A 7,522-nucleotide genomic window follows, 5' to 3' on the forward strand; every position below is an offset into this window, starting at 1 on the left:
CTTCTTCGTCTCCGGGAGCCGGAGAGAGCGGCAACTTCGCAAAGGTGATGAAACAAGCTGTACAACACTGCGATTGTGTGCGCAGCTTGCCAACTGAGAGAAAACAGTACCTGACCACTCTCCTGCCTTTTCTATTCACATGAACATTCGATTGGAAGCTGTTTTGGACAACTTTCTTTCTCTTCTTGCAAAACACTCGGCAGACCTCCGTGCAGCCTCTAGAACACGATGGGAGATGTTTTTTGTGCTGGCACAGTTTCTCCTTGCCAGACAGAGTGGAAAAGCTTTTTGCTAAGATGTAGACGAGAAGAGAGGCTGAAGTCGAAGGTACGGTGCTCTGCACAGCTAAGCACCGCTCCCGGATCTCTTTCGGCAGAAGGCGCACACCTCAGAGCACTGTGAGCGGCAGAATCGTCTTTGCGCGAAGAAGCAGCTTCTTCGTCTCCGGGAGCCGGAGAGAGCGGCAGCTTCGCAAAGGCGATGAAACAAGCTGTACAACACTGCGATTGTGTGCGCAGCTTGCCAACGGAGAGAAAACAGTACCTGACCACTCTCCTGCCTTTTCTATTCACATGAACATTCGATTGCAAGCTGTTTTGGACAACTTTCTTTCTCTTCTTGCAAAACACTTGGCAGACCTCCGTGCAGCCTCTAGAACACGATGGGGGATGTTTTCTGTGCTGGCACAGTTTCTCCTTGCCAGACAGAGTGGAAAAGCTTTTTGCTAAGATGTAGACGAGAAGAGAGGCTAAAGACGAAGGTACGGTGCTCTGCAGAGCTAAGCACCGCTCCCGGGCGTCTTTCGGCAGAAGGCGCACACCGCAGAGCACTGTGAGCGGCAGAATCGTCTTTGCGCGAAGAAGCAGCTTCTTCGTCTCCGGGAGCCGGAGAGAGCGGCAGCTTCGCAAAGGTGATGAAACAAGCTGTACAACACTGCGATTGTGTGCGCAGCTTGCCAACGGAGAGAAAACAGTACCTGACCACTCTCCTGCCTTTTCTATTCACATGAGCATTCGATTGGAAGCTGTTTTGGACAACTTCCTTTCTCTTCTTGCAAAACACTCGGCAGACCTCCGTGCAGCCTCTAGAACACGATGGGAGATGTTTTTTGTGCTGGCAAAGTTTCTCCTTTCCAGACAGAGTGGAAAAGCTTTTTGCTAAGATGTAGACGAGAAGAGAGGCTAAAGACGAAGGTACGGTGCTCTGCAGAGCTAAGCACCGCTCCCGGACCTCTTTCGGCAGAAGGCGCACACCGCAGAGCACTGTGAGCGGCAGAATCGTCTTTGCGCGAAGAAGCAGCTTCTTCGTCTCCGGGAGCCGGAGAGAGCGGCAACTTCGCAAAGGTGATGAAACAAGCTCTACAACACTGCGATTGTGTGCGCAGCTTGCCAACTGAGAGAAAACAGTACCTGACCACTCTCCTGTCTTTTCTATTCACATGAACATTCGATTGCAAGCTGTTTTGGACAACTTTCTTTCTCTTCTTGCAAAACACTCGGCAGACCTCTGTGCAGCCTCTAGTTCACGATGGGAGATGTTTTTTGTGCTGGCACAGTTTCTCCTTGCCAGACAGAGTGGAAAAGCTTTTTGCTAAGATGTAGACGAGAAGAGAGGCTAAAGACGAAGGTACGGTGCTCTGCAGAGCTAAGCACCGCTCCCGGGCGTCTTTCGGCAGAAGGCGCACACCGCAGAGCACTGTGAGCGGCAGAATCGTCTTTGCGCGAAGAAGCAGCTTCTTCGTCTCCGGGAGCCGGAGAGAGCGGCAATTTCGCAAAGGTGATGAAACAAGCTGTACAACACTGCGATTGTGTGCGCAGCTTGCCAAGTGAGAGAAAACAGTACCTGACCACTCTCCTGCCTTTTCTATTCACATGAACATTCGATTGCAAGCTGTTTTGGACAACTTTCTTTCTCTTCTTGCAAAACACTCGGCAGACCTCCGTGCAGCCTCTAGAACACGATGGGAGATGTTTTTTGTGCTGGCACAGTTTCTCCTTGCCAGACAGAGTGGAAAAGCTTTTTGCTAGGATGTAGACGAGAAGAGAGGCTAAAGACGAAGGTACGGTGCTCTGCAGAGCTAAGCACCGCTCCCGGGCGTCTTTCGGCAGAAGGCGCACACCGGAGAGCACTGTTAGCGGCAGAATCGTCTTTGCGCGAAGAAGCAGCTTCTTCGTCTCCGGGAGCCGGAGAGAGCGGCAACTTCGCAAAGGCGATGAAACAAGCTGTACAACACTGCGATTGTGTGCGCAGCTTGCCAACTGAGAGAAAACAGTACCTGACCACTCTCCTGCCTTTTCTATTCACATGAACATTCGATTGCAAGCTGTTTTGGACAACTTTCTTTCTCTTCTTGCAAAACATTCGGCAGACCTCTGTGCAGCCTCTAGAACACGATGGGAGATGTTTTCTGTGCTGGTACAGTTTCTCCTTGCCAGACAGAGTGGAAAAGCTTTTTGCTAAGATGTAGACGAGAAGAGAGGCCAAAGAAGCAGGTGGGGTGCTCTGCAGAGCTAAGCACAGCTCCAGGGCCTCTTTCGGCAGAAGACACACACTGCAGAGCACTGTGAGCGGCAGAATCGTCTTTGCGAGAAAAAGCAACTTCTTCGTCTCCGGGAGCCGGAGAGAGCGGCAACTTCGCAAAGGTGATGAAACAAGCTGTACAACACTGCGATTGTGTGCACAGCTTGCCAACTGAGAGAAAACAGTACTTGACCACTCTCCTGCCTTTTCTATTCACATGAACATTCGATTTCAAGCTGTTTTGGACAACTTTCTTTCTCTTCTTGCAAAACACTTGGCAGACCTCCGTGCAGCCTCTAGAACACGATGGGAGATGTTTTCTGTGCTGGCACAGTTTCTCCTTGCCAGACAGAGTGGAAATGCTTTTTGCTAAGATGTAGACGAGAAGAGAGGCTGAAGTCGAAGGTACGGTGCTCTGCAGAGCTAAGCACCGCTCCCGGATCTCTTTCGGCAGAAGGCGCACACCGCAGAGCACTGTGAGCGGCAGAATCGTCTTTGCGCGAAGAAGCAGCTTCTTCGTCTCCGGGAGCCGGAGTGAGCGGCAGCTTCGCAAAGGCGATGAAACAAGCTGTACAACACTGCGATTGTGTGCGCAGCTTGCCAACGGAGAGAAAACAGTACCTGACCACTCTCCTGCCTTTTCTATTCACATGAACATTCGATTGCAAGCTGTTTTGGACAACTTTCTTTCTCTTCTTGCAAAACACTTGGCAGACCTCCGTGCAGCCTCTAGAACACGATGGGGGATGTTTTCTGTGCTGGCACAGTTTCTCCTTGCCAGACAGAGTGGAAAAGCTTTTTGCTAAGATGTAGACGAGAAGAGAGGCTAAAGAAGCAGGTAGGGTGCTCTGCAGAGCTAAGCACAGCTCCCGGGCCTCTTTCGGCAGAAGACACACACTGCAGAGCACTGTGAGCGGCAGAATCGTCTTTGCGCGAAAAAGCAACTTCTTCGTCTCCGGGAGCCGGAGAGAGCGGCAACTTGGCAAAGGTGATGAAACAAGCTGTACAACACTGCGATTGTGTGCGCAGCTTGCCAACTGAGAGAAAACAGTACCTGACCACTCTCCTGCCTTTTCTATTCACATGAACATTCGATTGCAAGCTGTTTTGGACAACTTTCTTTCTCTTCTTGCAAAACACTCGGCAGACCTCCGTGCAGCCTCTAGAACACGATGGGAGATGTTTTTTGTGCTGGCACAGTTTCTCCTTGCCAGACAGAGTGGAAAAGCTTTTTGCTAAGATGTAGACGAGAAGAGAGGCTAAAGACGAAGGTACGGTGCTCTGCAGAGCTAAGCACCGCTCCCGGATCTCTTTCGGCAGAAGGCGCACACCGCAGAGCACTGTGAGCGGCAGAATCGTCTTTGCGCGAAGAAGCAGCTTCTTCGTCTCCGGGAGCCGGAGAGAGCGGCAGCTTCGCAAAGGCGATGAAACAAGCTGTACAACACTGCGATTGTGTACGCAGCTTGCCAACTGAGAGAAAACAGTACCTGACCACTCTCCTGCCTTTTCTATTCACATGAACATTCGATTGCAAGCTGTTTTGGACAACTTTCTTTCTCTTCTTGCAAAACACTCGGCAGACCTCCGTGCAGCCTCTAGAACACGATGGGAGGTGTTTTTTGTGCTGGCACAGTTTCTCCTTGCCAGACAGAGTGGAAAAGCTTTTTGCTAAGATGTAGACGAGAAGAGAGGCTAAAGAAGCAGGTAGGGTGCTCTGCAGAGCTAAGCACAGCTCCCGGGCGTCTTTCGGCAGACGGCGCACACCGCAGAGCACTGTGAGCGGCAGAATCGTCTTTGCGCGAAAAAGCAGCTTCTTCGTCTCCGGGAGCCGGAGAGAGCGGCAGCTTCGCAAAGGTGATGAAACAAGCTGTACAACACTGCGATTGTGTGCGCAGCTTACCAACTGAGTAAAAACAGTAACTGACCACTCTCCTGCCTTTTCTATTCACATGAGCATTCGATTGGAAGCTCTTTTGGACAACTTTCTTTCTCTTCTTGCAAAACACTCGGCAGACCTCCGTGCAGCCTCTAGAACACGATGGGAGATGTTTTTTGTGCTGGCACAGTTTCTCCTTGCCAGACAGAGTGGAAAAGCTTTTTGCTAAGATGTAGACGAGAAGAGAGGCTAAAGACGAAGGTACGGTGCTCTGCAGAGCTAAGCACCGCTCCCGGATCTCTTTCGGCAGAAGGCGCACACCGCAGAGCACTGTGAGCGGCAGAATCGTCTTTGCGCGAAGAAGCAGCTTCTTCGTCTCCGGGAGCCGGAGAGAGCGGCAACTTCGCAAAGGTGATGAAACAAGCTGTACAACACTGTGATTGTGTACGCAGCTTGCCAACGGAGAGAAAACAGTACCTGACCACTCTCCTGCCTTTTCTATTCACATGAACATTCGATTGGAAGCTGTTTTGGACAACTTCCTTTCTCTTCTTGCAAAACACTCGGCAGACCTCCGTGCAGCCTCTAGAACACGATGGGAGATGTTTTTTGTGCTGGCACAGTTTCTCCTTGCCAGACAGAGTGGAAAAGCTTTTTGCTAAGATGTAGACGAGAAGAGAGGCTAAAGAAGAAGGTACGGTGCTCTGCAGAGCTAAGCACCTGTCCCGGGCGTCTTTCGGCAGGAGGCGCACACCGCAGAGCACTGTGAGCGGCAGAATCGTCTTTGCGCGAAGAAGCAGCTTCTTCGTCTCCGTAGGCCGGAGAGAGCGGCAACTTGGCAAAGGTGATGAAACAAGCTGTACAACACTGCGATTGTGTGCGCAGCTTGCCAACGGAGAGAAAACAGTACCTGACCACTCTCCTGCCTTATGTAATCACATGAACATTCGATTGCAAGCTGTTTTGGACAACTTTCTTTCTCTTCTTGCAAAACACTCGGCAGTCCTCCGTGCAGCCTCTAGAACACGATGGGAGATGTTTTTTGTGCTGGCACAGTTTCTCCTTGCCAGACAGAGTGGAAATGCTTTTTGCTAAGATGTAGACGAGAAGAGAGGCTGAAGTCGAAGGTACGGTGCTCTGCAGAGCTAAGCACCGCTCCCGGATCTCTTTCGGCAGAAGGCGCACACCTCAGAGCACTGTGAGCGGCAGAATCGTCTTTGCGCGAAGAAGCAGCTTCTTCGTCTCCGGGAGCCGGAGAGAGCGGCAGCTTCGCAAAGGCGATGAAACAAGCTGTACAACACTGTGATTGTGTGCGCAGCTTGCCAACGGAGAGAAAACAGTACCTGACCACTCTCCTGCCTTTTCTATTCACATGAACATTCGATTGCAAGCTGTTTTGGACAACTTTCTTTCTCTTCTTGCAAAACACTTGGCAGACCTCCGTGCAGCCTCTAGAACACGATGGGGGATGTTTTCTGTGCTGGCAGAGTTTCTCCTTTCCAGACAGAGTGGAAAAGCTTTTTGCTAAGATGTAGACGAGAAGAGAGGCTAAAGAAGCAGGTAGGGTGCTCTGCAGAGCTAAGCACCGCTCCCGGGCCTCTTTCGGCAGAAGACACACACTGCAGAGCACTGTGAGCGGCAGAATTGTCTTTGCGCGAAAAAGCAACTTCTTCGTCTCCGGGAGCCGGAGAGAGCGGCAACTTGGCAAAGGTGATGAAACAAGCTGTACAACACTGCGATTGTGTGCGCAGCTTGCCAACGGAGAGAAAACAGTACCTGACCACTCTCCTGCCTTTTCTATTCACATGAACATTCGATTGCAAGCTGTTTTGGACAACTTTCTTTCTCTTCTTGCAAAACACTCGGCAGACCTCCGTGCAGCCTCTAGAACACGATGGGAGATGTTTTTTGTGCTGGCACAGTTTCTCCTTGCCAGACAGAGTGGAAAAGCTTTTTGCTAAGATGTAGACGAGAAGAGAGGCTAAAGACGAAGGTACGGTGCTCTGCAGAGCTAAGCACCGCTCCCGGATCTCTTTCGGCAGAAGGCGCACACCGCAGAGCACTGTGAGCGGCAGAATCGTCTTTGCGCGAAGAAGCAGCTTCTTCGTCTCCGGGAGCCGGAGAGAGCGGCAGCTTCGCAAAGGCGATGAAACAAGCTGTACAACACTGCGATTGTGTACGCAGCTTGCCAACTGAGAGAAAACAGTACCTGACCACTCTCCTGCCTTTTCTATTCACATGAACATTCGATTGCAAGCTGTTTTGGACAACTTTCTTTCTCTTCTTGCAAAACACTCGGCAGACCTCCGTGCAGCCTCTAGAACACGATGGGAGGTGTTTTTTGTGCTGGCACAGTTTCTCCTTGCCAGACAGAGTGGAAAAGCTTTTTGCTAAGATGTAGACGAGAAGAGAGGCAAAAGACGAAGGTACGGTGCTCTGCAGAGCTAAGCACCGCTCCCGGATCTCTTTCGGCAGAAGGCGCACACCGCAGAGCACTGTGAGCGGCAGAATCGTCTTTGCGCGAAGAAGCAGCTTCTTCGTCTCCGGGAGCCGGAGAGAGCGGCAACTTGGCAAAGGTGATGAAACAAGCTGTACAACACTGCGATTGTGTGCGCAGCTTGCCAACTGAGAGAAAACCGTACCTGACCACTCTCCTGCCTTTTCTATTCACATGAACATTCGATTGCAAGCTGTTTTGGACAACTTTCTTTCTCTTCTTGCAAAACACTCGGCAGACCTCCGTGCAGCCTCTAGAACACGATGGGAGATTTTTTTTGTGCTGGCACAGTTTCTCCTTGCCAGACAGAGTGGAAAAGCTTTTTGCTAAGATGTAGACGAGAAGAGAGGCTAAAGAAGCAGGTAGGGTGCTCTGCAGAGCTAAGCACAGCTCCCGGGCCTCTTTCGGCAGAAGACACACACTGCAGAGCACTGTGAGCGGCAGAATCGTCTTTGCGCGAAAAAGCAGCTTCTTCGTCTCCGGGAGCCGGAGAGAGCGGCAACTTCGCAAAGGCGATGAAACAAGCTGTACAACACTGCGATTGTGTGCGCAGCTTGCCAACTGAGAGAAAACAGTACCTGACCACTCTCCTGCCTTTTCTATTCACATGAACATTCGATTGCAAGCTG

The sequence above is a fragment of the Melozone crissalis genome, unplaced genomic scaffold (genome assembly GCF_028551555.1).
Source record: "Melozone crissalis strain CALT ecotype California unplaced genomic scaffold, PUWL_Pcris_2 ptg000010l_1, whole genome shotgun sequence".
Lineage (NCBI taxonomy): Eukaryota > Metazoa > Chordata > Aves > Passeriformes > Passerellidae > Melozone > Melozone crissalis.